Here is an 18,208-nt window from a genome sequence, read left to right as displayed (position 1 = left end):
CTCCCGTTTTATCTAAAAAAATTTTATATAATTAAAATCAAATTTATATAATTAAGATCTGTGTATTTAAATAATACTACAACTACTAATAATCTATGCGAACAAATTTTGCAGCCAAATTCAATTTTGCTAGCGCCACTTAAAATAGTTCATCATGTGCGCACCATATGATCAACTAATGGAACATGACAAGGAAAAGAGAATAAAGTGACAAAAGGCAGATTTAATTTGATTCTAACCCAAAACAAAAATCAAGCATCGTATTATCATAAATCACATGATACCACATCACAAATCAATCAAGAAAACAAATAAATTCGCAAAACAACACAGCATGAATGATATTAAAAACAACGCGATCAAACCAACTTACATAACCAATTATATAAAACTAAACCCCGAATTTGACTGATTGAATTATCAAAAAAACAAACAGGCCAACTTATAGAACCGTTTTACTACTTTTTCAATCGTATCGGATTCGACTTATCAATATTTTTTCATCACAATAATAATTTTCCAATAATATTCAAACATAACATTATATATATATATATATATATGTATATATATACACAGACATGCATGCTTGCAGAATGCATTATATCCGTGGAATGTGCGAAATGAAAATTAGCCAGCCAGCTAAATCCAATAAATCACATTTGATTCATATATTTATTTATTTATGGTATAATGGTGCACATGCATAATGGTTGATTAATTATGACCTTATTAATGGAGCTTTCTTTTGAATATTGTTGGAACCACGTCATTTATGTTTGATAGAGTAAATTAATTAGTTGAAACTGCTTTTGAACAAAACAACAAAAGACATGAACTAATTATTATATCCAGGTTTGGTAAAAAGAAAAAAAATAGGTCACAATATCGAGTATATATACATATAGAGTTTGTCTCTTGTGAGACGGTCTCACGAATTTTTATCTGTGAGACGGGTCAACCATACCGATATTCATAATAAAAAGTAATACTCTTAGCATAAAAAATAATATTTTTTCATGGATGACCTAAATAAGAAATCCGTCTCAATAAATACGATATGTGAGATCATCTATCACAAGTTTTTGACATATATATATACTAATGTTCTAAAAATATATATATTATTTTATTAAGATATGATGCTTATACATTAGTGATTTAATAAAATTTACTAAGATAGTTTGTCTTTAGATAAATTATCATATATTATATATATGTGTGAAGATTTATTTGACTCATTATCTTAATCGGATGGCTGAGATTACTTAAGGCTTAAGGGTGTTCATCCAACGGCTGTGGTTGATATCTTTGAGGTCAACGGATTAAATGAAATGAGGTGTGTGAGAACCCGAATTTCCAGCATTTCAGCAGCAATGCAAAATTTCCAGCAGAAGCTAATATTTCAGAAGCTGGTATTTTTCCAGCAGATTAGAATCTAGCAGCAGAAAACAGGTAAAATCCAGCAGCAGAAGAGCGAGATTCCAGCAGACAGTTACTGATTCAGCTTATTACTTGTAATTGATGCAATTAACATGGAATAAAGGCTTTTAATGTCAGATTATGACCATTAATTGAGAGGCTAACAGTCAGAATTTTGCCTATAAATAACACCCTCAAACCTCTGAATTGGTGTTACACAAATCTTGAGATTATCACTTGAATTTTCGAGCTAAGAGAGTGCTTATTTTCGAGCAGTAAAAACCAGTAGTAAGAACAAGCAGATTCCAAACTTCAATCGAAACTTTATAGCAAATTACGGTAAGTGGGCTTATGTATAAATATCTTGAAATCAGTTTGATGATTCCTGTTTTGAAACAAATTATGTGTATTTTGATCTCTGATTTTTGAAGCACTGAAACCTAGTGAACTAATGGTAGGAATATATATTCTGAACATTTATAAATTCTGATTTCTGATTCTGGCCTCACCCCTTAGAGGAGAGAACATATAGGGGACTGATATCAGTTAGCCATGAAATTCACAAACGTGCATCAGTGCTTACTTACTTGTATTTCTGTTCTAAATACCGATTCTTGTTCTGAAAATAAGAAGTTTTCTGTATATTATTTGTATTACTGTTTCTGTTGAAAATGATTTCGAAAACTGGGAGTTATTCCCGCCCCCGCGTATTGAGTGACGATTATATCAGTCACCCACCAAAACCATCTCAGATAAGAACGAGGAAGAAATATTAGAAGAAGAGCAGATCCAGTTTTGAGGCTGGTGAAAAAGACTGCCATTTCTCAGTTCTGATTCTAGTTTATGTTATTTTCGCTGCATCTGTTAAGATACTGTTATGTATGGTTTTACATTTCCGCTGTAAAACACTAGTATTTGAGTTGTAACAGATAATGGATTATTTAGTATTATGAATAAAAAGACTGGTTTCTGAATTTTGTACTTCCGAGGCTTGTCGTTTTCGAATGTAAATTTGAGAGCAACGCCGGTGTCGACCAACCTCGTCCCGGGGAGTGACATTGAAGTGGTATCAGAGCTAACCAGGTTTCATAATCTGAGGAGGAGGAACTAGAAATAATAAGATCTGATAGACTTCTGAAAAATAAGTTTTGATAAAATACTGTAATAGACTACTGAGACGATAGACTAACTACGTACAGTTAGGAAAATCAGTAAGGGAAACAAATCAAAATGCAGTAGAGCTATGAGTGTTTCAGCAGCCTGTCTGAAATAAGCAGCATGTCTGAAATGAGTAGAAAAAAAATTCAGTAGAGCGAAAACCAGTAGGGTGAAACCAGAACCAGTAGATAGAAATCAGTAGATTTGAATGCAGAAGACCTGGTCATTAGACCTGGAATGCAGCAGACTGGTTCTAACAGAGCTGAAAAGCAGCAGACAGTGCTGGAAAAGCAACAGACTGATTGCAGTAGCATCAGAATTGCAGTAGACAGTGAATACCACCAAGCGCATGCAGTAGACCTTGCAAAGGACATGAAAGTTGAAGTGTTTTTCGCGCAAACTGCAAACGGCAATAACTTTTGATCCAGGAAGAATTTTGACTATTAAAAGATACCGTTGGAAAGCACTCGACGAGAAGAACCTAACCTAGAACCAAACTTTCAATCTAGCACCGCCGACAAACCCCAAAATCCTTCGTTTAGATAGTGATATCATCATTTCCGTGAAATTTTCCAATTTTTCGAAACTTTAAGGAATTTTCATTTCCAAACGGCTTAGTATTTTTGCACAAAACTTGGTGCACTTCATGTTCATAATGTGAAAGGATTTTTATTAAAATTTTCACTGCAATTCTAAGACCGAAAAATTTTGAGCTATTTCTTCTATTAAATGTATAGGTAGTACTGATTTTGTTCATTCCAGTATTCGTCTATAACTTGACCTGTATTTTTTAGATCATTTTTGAACTATTCACTTCCATGTTTTGGATGTAGGATATGACTGACCTGAGTAATTACATTAAGAGCTTAGAGAGGAAGCTATAGAAACTCAAGGAACATAACTACTGCTGGGGAGTTAGACTAAGATGAGTTACAGCGTAGAGCAGAACACTTAAGAAGTGATGTTCAACGTTATGCTCACTATCTACATGAAGCAGAAGAGAGGAATAGAAAGGCTCAAGAAGAGTTTGAAACCTCCCAAAAGACTGTTGCAGAGTTCATCGAGTTACGTGATACATTAGTTGAGAAGATCAAAATACTTAAGGATCAAAATCACCAACTCGTGCGCCATCATAATCAGTATAATGAACAGACTGATGCTCAGATTCAAGAGCTGCAGAACACTGTTGAAGTTCTTAGCGACCAGAATGCAGTTCTGGATGATCATATTGAACATCTGGAAACAGTGATAGCCAACCATCAAGACGAACCTGAGGAGGATCCCGAAGAAGAGGAAGAAGTCGAAGAGGATCATATGGATTTGGGATTAGGAGAAGTTATAGATTAGACATTCAGTAGTAGCTTTTTGTAATAGCACTTGTTCTATTTGCATTCTGTTAGCATTTTCGATGGTTAGTTGTAATTGCACTTTCTTGAGAAATCAATAAAAATTTATTTCTATCCATTGGTTTCATATTTAATTTTGAGCAATTACTCAATCATTTTGCTTCCTTTGTTTAGTCTCTATTTTGCCATCAACCTTAAAACTTTCATAATTGTAGGAAATGGACGGACGACCAGTTAGAAACAATCGCAATCCTCACTACGGCAACCGCAACAACAACCGCAATGATTAGGATGCACATGCAATAACCACCAGCAATTGGCCTCAGCCAGGCAAACCTGATGGCTATAGCCACGATTGTGGCAACCACGCTGCAAGGGTTTGTCAACCCTAATGCTAATCAACCACCACCACCACCTCCTGCTCAGAATGGGACTAAGCACCACTATGAGGCTCTCCGAATAGCAAGAGTCCCAAATTTCGATGGAAGCTCCGATCCTGAGGTCGGACAGAATTGGATGAAGGAGGTGGAGAACCATCTTCGACTACTTGAGGTTCCACAAGGGATCAAGGTAGATGTGATTACATCTTTTCTTGTGGATAAAGCAGCCAAATGGTGGGAAGGAGTCTCACCAGCTATGGTAAGGGCGGGACCTATCATTTGGCAAAGGTTCCGAGAGGTATTTCTTAGGCAGTACTTCCCGACAGCAATTCGAGTGCAGAAGCTGTCAGAATTTGAAAGTTTGGTTCAAGAACAAAACATGACAATGGTAGAGTATTCATCTAAGTTCCACTCATTTGGAACTTACTCCTCAACCATCATGGGAGACGAGGCCTTGAAGATGCATCGCTTCAAGAAGGGATTGAACAGACGTATTCAATCTGCCCTTGCCATTATCGAGCCCAATAGTTTTGATGAATTGATGGGAGCCGCCATCAGAGCTGAGAATGACATCAAGAGGCGTGAAGGTGAGAACAAACTCAAACGTCCTCAGTCAAGCCAGTACCAATTGGGCCAACAATTCAAGAAACCTAGGTTTTCAAGCAACCAATTTACCAGTGCTCCATCCAAAGGAACCACTTCTTCTCAATCGAGCAAAGAGAGAGTCAAGTGCCAAACTTGTGGATTCACTCACACTGGTGAATGTCGTAGGAATTCTGGAGCTTGTTTTCGTTGTGGAAAGATGGACCATCACATTGCTCAATGCCCTCTTCCAGATCCAAGTAATGGTCCAGCAAGAGGAACAACTCCAAACAAGCCTAAGGAAAACAAGACAAATGCTCGAGTTTATGCTCTTACTCAAGAAGAGGCTGACAACTCAAATGATGTCGTAGCAGGTACCATTATAATCAATGATATACCTGCGTATGTGTTATTTGATTGTGGTGCTACACATTCATTCATGTCTAAGAGATTTGCCAAGAAGTTAGGAACTAAGCCTGATAACTTAGAAGAACAATATAGAGTAGCAACTCCTGCAAATCGGATTTTAGAAACTCGCACTCTATATCGGGATATTGGTGTTCTCATAGATAATCAGAGTTTCAAGGCAAACCTAATCCAACTAAACATGGTGGAATTCGATGTAATTCTTGGAATGGATTGGTTAGCCAAGAATCATGCTTTAGTAGATTGTCATGGAAAGACGGTAACCATCCGAGCTCCAGGCCAAGAGAAACTTTTATTTCATGGTAAGACAAAAGAACGAAAGACTCTTCTTTCTGCTTGCCAGACTTGGAAATCCATGAAAAGTGGAGAAGAAGTTTACCTAGCTATGTTAAGCGAGGTAAAAGAAGAAACCACACTTACACTAGAAGAGATTCCAGTAGTGCAAGAGTTTCCAGATGTCTTTCCTGAAGAACTCTCTGGCACAATTCCCAACCGCGAAGTGGAATTTGAGATTAATTTAGTACCCAATGCTACACCAATCTCAAAAGCACCGTACCGAATTGCTCCAGTAGAGTTGAAAGAACTCAAAGAACAACTTCTAGAGTTGTTGGATAAGAAGCAAATCCGACCAAGTGCATCTCCGTGGGGAGCTCTTGTTCTGTTTGTGAAGAAAAAGGATGGAAGCATGAGATTGTGTATTGATTACAGGGAACTGAATAAGATCACAATCAAGAATAAGTACCCGCTTCCAAGGATAGATGACCTGTTTGACCAACTCAAAGGAGTTATAGTCTTTTCCTAGCTCAACTTAAGGTCAGGCTACCATCAACTGAAGGTCAAGACAGACGATATTCCAAAGACAGCCTTCAGAACAAGATATGGATACTATGAGTTTATAGTAATGCTATTCGGATTAACAAACGCTCCGGCAGCCTTCATGGATCTCATGAACAGGGTGTTTAAACCGTTTCTTGACAAGTTTGTTGTAGTATTCATCGACGATATTCTAGTATATTCTTCAAATAAAGAAGACCACAAAGAACATCTTCGTCTCACCCTCCAGACGCTAAGAGAGAAGGAATTATACGTCAAGTTCAAGAAATGCGAATTCTGGCTAGAGTGCGTTACATTCTCGGGTCACATAAAATCAGCAGCAGGAGTATCTGTGGACCCTAAGAAGGTAAAAGCAATCATGGATTGGTTGAGGCCAAAGAATGTGACAGAAATTCGAAGATTCTTAGGACTAGCAGGCTATTATCGAAAATTTGTTGAAGGATTCTCTTCAATAGCCATACCTCTCACTAAGCTCACTCAGAAGAACTCTAAGTTTCAATGGAGTGAAGAATGTGAGCAAAGCTTCGAGACTTTGAAGAAGAAACTTGTCTCTACTCCGGTATTGGTATTGCCAACTGAAGGCAAAGACTTCACCATCTACAGTGATGCATCTAAAGGAGGTTTAGGATGTGTACTCATACAAGAGGGAAGGGTGATTGCATACGCGTCGAGACATTTGAATCCGTATGAACAGAATTACCCAACACATGACCTCGAACTAGCTGCAGTGGTGTTCGCACTAAAATTTGGAGGCATTATCTTTATGGAGTCAAGTGTGAGATTTTCACGGATCACCTAAGTCTCAAATAGTTGTTCACTCAAAAGGAACTAAATATGAGACAAAGACGGTAGATTGAACACATGAAGGATTACGACTTGACGATAAACTACCACCCAGGCAAAGCCAACAAGGTAGCAGATGCTTTAAGTCGAAAGAATATGAGTAAGGTGATCCTGACATCACTTTGAGCACAACCATGCCTTCGAGAGACAATCAAAATAAGTCAAGATAGAGATTCCGCTTTGGTGAAACTAAAAGAGCAAGCTAAAGAAGAAAAATCACCATATTTCGAGACGGATAACAAAGGAAACTTGTGGATGAAAGGATGATTGTGCGTACCAGACATCGATAACATTCAACAAGAAGTAATGTCTGAAGCACATAAGTCGAAATTTTCAGTCCATCCTGGCAGTACCAAGATGTACAGAGAGTTGAAGAAAAATTGCTGGTGGAGCAGAATGAAGAAGGACGTGGCAATGTTTGTTTCTAAGTGTCACGTGTGCCAACAAGTCAAAGCAAAACACTAGAGGCCTGGTGGACTTCTTCAACCATTAGAAATCTCGGAATGGAAATGAGAACATATTTCCATGGATTTTGTAGTTGGTTTACCCAAGTCGAGACAATGTCATGATGGCATCTGGGTAATCGTAGATTGACTCACGAAATCTGCGCATTTCTTACCTGTCCGCATGAACTATAATTTGGACAAGCTAGTCACATTGTACATGAATGAGATCGTACGATTACATGGAGTTCCAGCTAGCATACTATCAGACAGAGATCCGAGGTTTACATCTCGTTTTTGGAAGAGCTTTCAACAAGCTATGGGGACGAAAATTTCTCTTAGCACGGCCTATCATCCTCAGACCGATGGCCAAACAGAGAGGACAATTCAAACTCTAGAAGATATGCTGAGAGCATGTGCTCTAGATTTCAGTGGCAATTGGAGTGAGCATCTCCCCTTAATCGAATTCGCGTATAATAATAGTTATCACAGAAGTATTGTAATGACACCATACGAAGCTCTGTATGGACGAAAATGTCAATCACCACTGCATTGGGATGAAGTAGGGGAAAAAGCCATCGTTGGAGCCGAACTAATCCAAGAAACAGTGGATAAAGTTGCTGTGATCAAGGAGAGATTAAAAAGTGCACAAGATCGACAGAAAAGTTGGTCTGACCTGAAAAGAAGACCCGTGGAATTTGAAGTTGGAGAAAAAGATTATGTGAAAGTGTCACCCATGAAGGGTGTAATCCGATTCAATAAGGCTGGAAAACTGAATCCCAGATATATTGGACCTTTTGACATTCTAGATAAAGTGGGAACACTTGCTTATAGATTAGCACTTCAACCCGACATGTCAAGAATTCACAATGTATTCCACGTTTCGCAGCTGAGGAAGATATATTTCCGATCCGAGTCATATTCTTGAAGCTGGACCCCTGTTGGTCGAAGACAATTTAAATGAAGAACTAAAGTATGAAGAAATTCCGATTCGGATTGTGGATAACAAAGACCAAGTACTGAGGCGACGAATTATACCACATGTCAAAGTACAATGGTCCAATCATACCGAAAGAGAAGCTACTTGGGAGTTGGAAGAAAAGATGCGAGAACAATACCCTTATATCTTTGAGGATCATGTATAGCCAAGTTTCAATGACGAAACTTTTCATAAGGAGGGGGGGATTGTGAGAACCCGAATTTCCAGCATTTCAGCAGCAATGCAAAATTTCCAGCAGAAGCTAATATTTCAGAAGCAGGTATTTTTTCAGCAGATTAGAATCCAGCAGCAGACAGCAGGTAAAATCCAGCAGCACAAGAGCGAGATTCCAACAGACAGTTACTGATTCAGCTCATGACTTGTAACTGAAGCATTTAACATGGAATAAAGGCTGTTAATGTCAGATTATGGCCATTAATTGGAAGGCTAACAGTCAGAATTTTTCCTATAGATAACACCCTCAAAACTCTGAATTGGTGTTACACAAATCTTGAGATTATCACTTGAATTTTCGAGCTAAGAGAGTGCTTATTTTCGAGCAGTAGAAACCAGCAGCAAGAACAAGCAGATTCTAGACTTCAATCGAAACTTTCTAGCAAATTACGGTAAGTGGGCTTATGTATAAATATCTTGAAATCAGTTTGATGATTCCTGTTTTGAAACAAATTATGTGTATTTTGATCTCTGATTTTTGAAGCACTGAAACCTAGTGAACTAATGGTAGGAATATATATTCTGAAAATTTATGATTTCTGATTCTGGCATCACCCCTTAGACGAGAGAACATATAGAGGACTGATATCAGTTAGCCATGAAATTCACAAACGTGCTCAGTGCTTACTTACTTGTATTTATGTTCTGAATACCGATTCTTGTTCTGAAATAAGAAGTTTTCTGTATATTATTTGTATTACAGTTTCTGTTGAAAATGATTTCGAAAACTGTGAGTTATTCCCGCTCCCGCTTATTGAGTGACGATCATATCACTCACCCACCAAAACCATCTCAGATAAGAACGAGGAAGAAATATTAGAAGAAGAAGAGCAGATCCAGTTTTGGGGCTGGTGAAGAAGACTGCCATTTCTCAGTTCTGATTCTAGTTTATGTTATTTACGCTGCATCTTTTAAGATACTGTTATGTATGATTTTACATTTCCGCTGTAAAACATTAGTATTTGAGTTGTAACAGATAATAGATTATTTAGTATTATGAATAAAAAAACTGATTTTTGAATTTTATGCTTCTGAGACTTGTCGTTTTCGAATGTAAATTTGAGAGCAACAGCCGATGTCGACCAACCCCGTCCCGGGACGTGACAAGGTGGTTAAAGGGCTGTTAACCGAGAAAACAATCTTCTCCTTCCTGATGTGAAACTCTCTGAAAATAGAGCACTGAATTCACTCGAACTTCCTTCATTCGTTATACAATTCTTGAGTCCAGATTTACTGAATGCAAAGGGAGTAACAGATTACTATATACAAAACGGCTATATACATATATATAGAATTGTATTGAGAACTTGGTAGTGGCGTGGCTGTGATAGAGAGTTGTAATCATATACAGTCTTGTTCGTTTTAGTGGATTATATTGGGGTGTTCCCAGAACCTTGGATATAGGATTGATCTCAATCCGAACCAAGTAAATGCGTGTCGCTTCTTCTTGTTCGTGGTTCTTCCTTGATCTTGTTTGAATTTGTTCGTCTGATCTCAACAATATGTAGTATGTAATAATGAATTATATAATTATTTACAAAAGCTTTAAATTTATTTCATTTCTTTGTTTTCTATCATTATTGTAGCGTTAATACCATTTACGTACCTTTATGATACAATGATCAATATACATAGAGAAGTGGTTCCAAACAATTTATAAAGAGTTAAATACAGAATTGGTTATACGAGTTGTCTTTATTTACTTTTTATTAAGATAACTGCATCATCACAGCGCGCACAATATATAATTATATATGAGGGCGTTTTTTGTGAGACACGTTGACCTGTTCCATAATTATAATGAAAAGTAATATTTTTGGTATAAAAAACCATATTTTTTCATGGGTTGGATTGTGTCGTGTCGGAGACTCGTATCACAAATTGACTAATGAGATAATCTCAAAAAAATTTATATATATCAATTTTTGAATCGGTTTAAAAGCCACAAAAACTGCAGCAGACAACCTAATGTGCAATTAAATCAAATTAGCGAAACTACCATGAAGTCAAATACGTTCGACTTTTCCAAATCTGAGGCGATGTCTCATGTTCAAAACCGAGAATAACAAATTTATCCTCCTGACTGAAGTATATCATTAGCATTTCTATGGAACATGGAAAAAGCATTTAGCTATAAATGAAATTTATCAAAATTATAATAAAGATTTGAGATATAAGTAAAATTATTCCTGTAAGTCGGGTTAATTTGAAAAAATAACAAAAATTGCAAAGCTAAAATTTGACTAATAGATGATAAAATCGCCAAGTTTGAAATTTTCCCTAAAGATTTGATAAAGTACATCGTTTTATGTTATCGTCTGATATAATAATTTATATAAATTTTTTTGAGAAATTTGTAAATAATATTTATTTGGTTTTGTTGTCAGCATTTATACGTAGGATTTATCCCAGATATGTTCTTCATCTCTACCGTTTTTTCAATTTTACATATGGCTGGTATTTTATTCATACTAGTAACTCTGCACACGCGATGCGTATGTGTACAATTTTTTTTTATCATTATCGATGGACTAAAGTATAATTTGAAAATTTATGGAGTGACTAAATTGATATTTGAATTGTTGAAATAAAAAAAATAAAAATAAAAGTGTGTGTTGAAATTTAAAAAAAAATAACAAAAAACAAAAATGTAATATTAGTATCATATAAGGGTAAAATTGGAAGAAAAAGTTGGTGTCCTCCTAGGTAGTTACTATCATGTGCTCAAACTTAATAAAATAGAATATATTTTACCCATTGTCTCAGGCTCGTGAACGGTGTACATGTCCAGAAGTGAATAATGACAACAAAATTTCCTGTGCTTCTTAGCGTGCTTTATCCCGAAGATTGTACATATACACCCGTGCGAGCGCGCGCACACACGTATGTTATGTTTAGTTGGAATAAGACCGAGTGCTGATCATATGAAATTATGAATCAATATATTCTTCTTGTTTAGCTAGCCAATATTGGAGATCACATGGTTCAAGTTATTTAGCTAGCCAATGTTGGAAATCGGTTTTCTCGCGTTTAAAATGCAGTTTTAAAATTTTTAATTTGATATTCAAATAATGTATTTGGACACTCGTATAGTTTGAACGAAAATAAACATTCATATGGCGTCTATGAATATACCTTGAGTGAATAAATCACTTGGCACCAACTATTTCGGGATTGACGGAGATAACTCTTATAATATTCCCTACGAACGATTTTCTTGAAATATTCAATTTTCAATCAAGTCCACGACTGAAATATTTGTTCATCTTCTAAATTGCACTAGAAAATTTAGAAAAGATTTAACTTTGAGATAAAAAACAAAACGAGCCCTAAAAATATTTTGAGATTGCCGAAATTTTGGAGATGTGGGAGGGAATTTTCGATAATTTCATTCAATGGAGACTAGGGTTTGTGCCCCTTTTAAAAAATGAGTCCTTAACCTATTTTTTTTAATTATAGGTTTAGAGTTCCTTAATTAAACAACACATTAATGGGCTTAGTTAATTAATTTGACCCGTCCAACTAGTTTAATTAATTAATATTACAAAATCCATTAAGAATTTTAATTAATTAGCATGTTGGACTTGTACTCCTACAAACCCATTATACATACTCTTATTACATTTAATTTAATCTTTCATAAACTCAACCTTTGAGTTTAATATTTTAAACTCTCAATTTACCATATATTCAACTACTTGGATCTATTCTCTCCAAATTTTAATTATAATAAATACAACTCCTTGAATTTACTATATCATAATTTTATATAAATTCAACTCTTTGAATTTATTGTCTCAACGGGAACAAATGATCCATTACTTCTGTGACTATCAATGGTTCACGGATACAGCTAGTTGTGGGTTCAAAATCTTTGTGATTCAGGACATTGTCATTTATTCAGGCTTACCCTTATTTGCCTCATTCTATGTACTAATATTTGATCATGACAATGTCAGAAATCATTTTCCGATTAAATCCATCGAATCATGATAAGAACGTCTAGTGGCATTGCTCCATTATTCCCTAGATATCACTGATAGAGCCTACAAGAACCAATCGGTTATAATTAACATACAGTAGGGTCCCCTCATCTAATATATCTCAATCGAATCTCTAACCATTTGTTCATCTAGGGTTGCATATTGGATTTGATAGCTATGTGATATATTCATGAAATATTCATAGTGTCATCGCATGTATAACTAAAGAACTCTTATCCCTAATGTACCTCTTACACTTTGGCTAGAGATTTCATGCACTAATATTTTGTTAGATCACATTGGATATCAACAGTTGTAGGTGAGTTGTTAATTCACGACTACAATGCACTAGCTCCTATACATGTCGCAATTGCACACAACTTCGCCGGGTTGTGACCCTCGCTGAGTCGGTAAACGAGTCAAAGCACATAGTATCTAGAGTCTCAGTGTTGTCCTGGGTCCTAAGGACTAATAATTTACAATCACAAGCACAGAGTTTTCCTTTCAATGAATGATAACCACTTGGAAGTCCGATAGATAGTTTTTCGGTAAAATCATCATATGTTTACCTATCTGCACGATTGGACATCTCTGTGCCCTTACCATGAAACATGGTACACAATATCACAGATTCTAGTCTCAAAATAAAGATGCCTTTATCCTTGTTTTTATGCGGCTGAATCGACTAGTAACAAATTTAGAATATATTGTTTTACAAATGAGTTTCAAGATCGATGTACGATTCATTTGTATTAAATTATAATCAATGTCTTTATCTATGTTTTTAGCATTGATAAACAGATAAAGTAAAACGAAACCATTAAATTAAATTATATTAAAATAAAGACGGTTTATTACAATGTTGTCTTACATGACATCTACTCTAACAATCTCCCTCTTGTCCTAGAGCCAACTACCCATAAACTTTAATCTCATCTTTTCGCAATGCTTCTCAAACAATGGTCTTGGCAAACGCTTTGTAAGTAGATCAGCAACGTTATCTGCAGAGACAACTCTCTCGACTGAAATATCTCATCTTCCCAAAATCTCTTTGATGATGTGGAATTTCCTCAATATATATTTGGATCGCTGATGAGACATTGGTTCCTTTGCTTGTGCAACGGCACTAGTGTTGTCACAGTACACCAAGATTGGATCAACTCCATTAAGAATAATGCCCAGATCTTGGATGAAATTCCTCATAGTCAATTCCTTGTTTTTGAGTATAATCAATCTTTCTTTGAAGGTCAATACCATCCCATCCGTCCCAAGATTTCTTTTTTAGATCCATTTGCATCATATGGGAACGATTCTCTCGGGCGGATCCACTAATGTCCAGACTTGGTTCGAATACATAGGGTCCATTTAAGACTGCATGGCTTCAAGTCATTTGAATGAATCAGTGTCAGATATTGCTTCTTTGAAGTTCATTGAATCACATCCATCACAAGGATCATCATGGCCTTGCTCCTAAAGAAGCGTATATCTAGTAGATGATCTAATAATCCTATCAGACCTTCTAGGTGTGTGTACTTCAAATACTGGCTATTTGGGGATTAGGTTTAACTTCTACAATTGAAGGAGTATCTTGAATTTCTACAAGTTCTATCATCTCACCTCTTTTATCTAATAGAAATTCCTTCTCTAGAAAGGTGACATTTCTTGAATCAAACATTTTTCTTCCTTGCTATGATAAAAATAGTATCCAACAGAATTTTTTAAATATCCCAAAAGGTAGCATTAAATGAATCTACTATCCTATTTCTCTCTCACTACATGTATTACGTAAGCAGGACATCCTCATATTCCTAAGTAATAATATTTGGGAGTTTTTCCAGTTCATATCTCATATGGTGTTTTATCCACAGTTTTGTATGAACATTATTCAACAACATTACCGTATTTTTAAGCGCCAAGCTCCAAACAATGTAGGCAATTCAATGAATCTCATCATAGATCGAACAATGTCCATCAAAGTTTGATTACGACATTCAGAAACACCATTCAATCGTGGTGTTGTTGGTGGAGTACACTGTGAGAGAATATCATTCTCTTTTCGATAATCCAAGAATTCTTTACTTAAGTTTTCTCTACCTCAATCAGATCGAAGTGTCTTAATACTCCTTTCTAAATGTTTTTTCACTTCTGATCTGAATTTTTTGAACTTTTCAAATGCTTCAGATTTGTGTCTCATCAAGTATACATACTCATACCTCGAATAGTCAACAGTAAAGGTAACGAAGTAGGATTGCACATATTTTGTGCTAACACTTATTGGACCACAAATGTCTATATAGATCAAATCCAGTAGATCATGTGCACGTTTCACATTTATATTAAAGGAATCTTTGTCATTTTTCCTTTTAGACAAAATTCACAAGTAGGTAGAGAATTTATGTCTGATAAGTCAAACATGTCTTCTCCCACTAGTTTGTTCATCATTCTTCGATAAATATGGCCTAGTCTAGCGTGTCATATTTGTGCAGGATTTGGATCATCTAATTTTCTTCTATTTGTTGTTGTTTTCATATGTGCTTGGATTTTGGTCAAAGGAATATTTTTCAATTTAAAGTTATAGAGATCGTTCATCAATTCGCCGGTTCCTATCAAACATTTTTTCTTTTAAATATTGCAAACACATTTAGCAAAAACACAAGAATAATCATCCTATCAGGCACAGAAATTGAAATAATGTTTTTAACCAACTCAAGAACATTTAAAACTATCTCTTAAAAATAACTTAAAATCATTGTTTAAAATCAAAGTAACATCTTCAATAGCAGTTTCAGCAACCTTTGCTCCATTCTTTAATCTCAAAAACGTCTCGCCATCTCTAAGTCTCTTGCTTCTTGCCATCACCTGAAAATCATTGCATAGATGAGAATCAAATCTGGTATCCAATATCCAAAAAGAAGAATTAATTTAAACATTTACTTTATGTAAAACATACCTTGACCAAAAAGCTTTTGGGCAAGATACTCCGTGCAGTTATGCCTCCGATGTCCAATCTTGTTGCAATGAAAACACATATGTTCTGATTTGTCGGGATTTTTTAGCCCTGGACTAGGTTTCTTGTATGGATTCTTGTTAGGTTTGTTCTTCTTCAGTGGGGCAAAATGCTTCTTCTTTCTATTTTGAAGACCCTTTTTCGTACCAGACGACAAGCTCACTAAAAGAACAGGTTTTCCTCCTTGATTGTGGCCTCATAAGTAGTAAGCATATTGACCAATTCTTCAAAGGTGACTTCAAGCTTGTTCTTATTAAAATTAACCATGAATTCATCGAACGAGTAGGATAGTGATAGAAATAAAATATCAGTCGAAGCCTCATCTCGTAGGTGTGTAGTCATGAGTTCTTGAACAGTAACATGTCTCTCCGAGCAAGTTTGTACACCATACAATTATTTCAGATGAAGGTGAATGTCAGCAGAATTCAACGCCTCCTCAAACCTCCTATGCAGTTCATTCAACATAGAAGCTAACATGTAGCTTTTAGCTTGAAGATCATGGTCCCACCATTTCTCAAGCTTAGCCAATTCAATCTCACTGACGTCCGAAGGTGCTTCTTTTGGTGGCTTCTTATCAAGCACATACGCAATCGTTTCCGAGTTCAAAACAATTTTTAAATTTTGAAACTAGTCATTATAGTTAGGACCAATCAACTTGTTTTGATCAAGGATGATTGAAAGTGGGTTACGAGACGTCATCGTAAATATACTGAAAACGAAATTAGATAATGGTTACTGATTATTTTAAAATAATTTTAAGATATAAAATATAGATTTTTATTTTATAAATTTCCTCCCAATATTTTGATATTTCCAGCACCCTTTGATGAAAAAGAAAAATTGTATTTCTGGCACGCAGAATCCTATTAGACAATTATGATCCAAAATAATATTAGCCAATTATAATTTTTAAAAGATAGAATCAAATTGCCTCCCTATGCAACCTTTCAGTGTTTCGCCCCACATTTAATAAGGACACAATAATATGACGTCATTTATTTTCACGTGTCAAACCGACCCATCAATATTGAATTGTAGTAGACAGTTGTCATAAGTTCCATCAATAATATGAGGCAAAGTCATGGGAGTTCCACTCAAATCACATCATATGTCCAGTGGATATCCTATCCTTGTGATAGAAGGGGTGACGTAGGAGTGATTGAAATCTCCGAACATCCATAAAATATCATGTGTTCTTATTTCAGTTTTTGTTCTATCTATAAGTCAGTTTATTTCCGTACTTTATTGTTAACTGATTGATATCGACTGACAAGATTTCGAGTTTCAGTTTGTCACTAAACTGAATCAAAATTCGAAAAGATTATGAAAATCTTGAGTATTTATTCAACCCCCCTTCTAAACACATTTTCACGAGTTAATCGATCCTATCAAGTGGTATCAGAGCAGTTGAATCTTGTCCCAAAATATTCTTATCCACAAAACTGATCATTATGTCTTCATTCAATAAAATACCAATGTTTTCCAGAGAAGATTTCGATGACTGGAAAATCATAATGCAGGCTGATTTAGCTGCACAAGATGACGACATGTGGTATATCATTACTGAAGGTCCCATGAAAATCTTAAAAGAAAATACAGCAGTTGCAATAACTGATAGGGCACCTCATCGCATTGAGAAGTCAAGAGAGGAATGGAACACTAAAGATAAGAGGAAAGCCAACCTTGACAATGTGGCTAAGGACATCTTATATAAAACGCTGGATAAAGTCACTTTCAACAAAATCAAAATGTGCAAAACTGCTAAAGAGATATGGGAGAAACTGATTCAGCTTTAGGAAGGAAACGAACAAACCAAGGAGAACAAGCTATCACTTGCTGTTCAGAAATTTGATAATATCAAGATGAAGGTTTGAGAATCAAAGCACGAATATGATGAGAGGGTCAGTGGTTTTATAAACAAGCTAAATGCACTTGGAAAGGTGTATTCTAACAAAGAAATAGCACTGAAGGTGTTAAGAGGTCTTCCCAAAGAGTAGGACGTCAAGACCATGGCTATGCGTGAATCAAAGGACCTTAACAAGGTTGAACTTCATGATTTGTTTGCTGATCTAAAGGCATACGAGTTTGAACTAAAAACCAGAGAAGGGGGACCTTCTACATCAAATGTCACAACTGCTTTAACTGCTGTCAAGCTGGAACCAACTGGTTCAGTTGACAAATCTGCTGAACAGCTGAGCGATGACGTAATGTCATTGTTTGTCAAGAAGATTGGGATGTTTATGAGGAGAAATCAAGGAAACTTCCAGAAACATTATCAGAAAAATCACTCCAAAGAAGAACCATATTCTTGCTACAACTGTGGCAAGACTGGCCATTTCATTGCTGACTGTCCCAAGACAAAGAAGGACAGTCGAGGATCAACTGAAAAAAAAAAAGCCTTATGAGCACAAAAGAAGAACAAATGATGACAAGAAATCTCTCAGAAAGAAACATGAGGTGCTTCTAGCTGAGGAGAGTAAGTCAAAGTGGGCAGAAACTGACAGTGAGGAGTCAGAACCTGAAAACCCAATCAGTTCAAGTGATGATGAAGAAGAAGTCGGGTGCTTAATG

The sequence above is a fragment of the Primulina tabacum genome, chromosome 14 (assembly GCF_025594145.1).
Source record: "Primulina tabacum isolate GXHZ01 chromosome 14, ASM2559414v2, whole genome shotgun sequence".
NCBI classification, from domain to species: domain Eukaryota; kingdom Viridiplantae; phylum Streptophyta; class Magnoliopsida; order Lamiales; family Gesneriaceae; genus Primulina; species Primulina tabacum.
Note: the sequence above shows the minus strand (reverse complement) of the source record.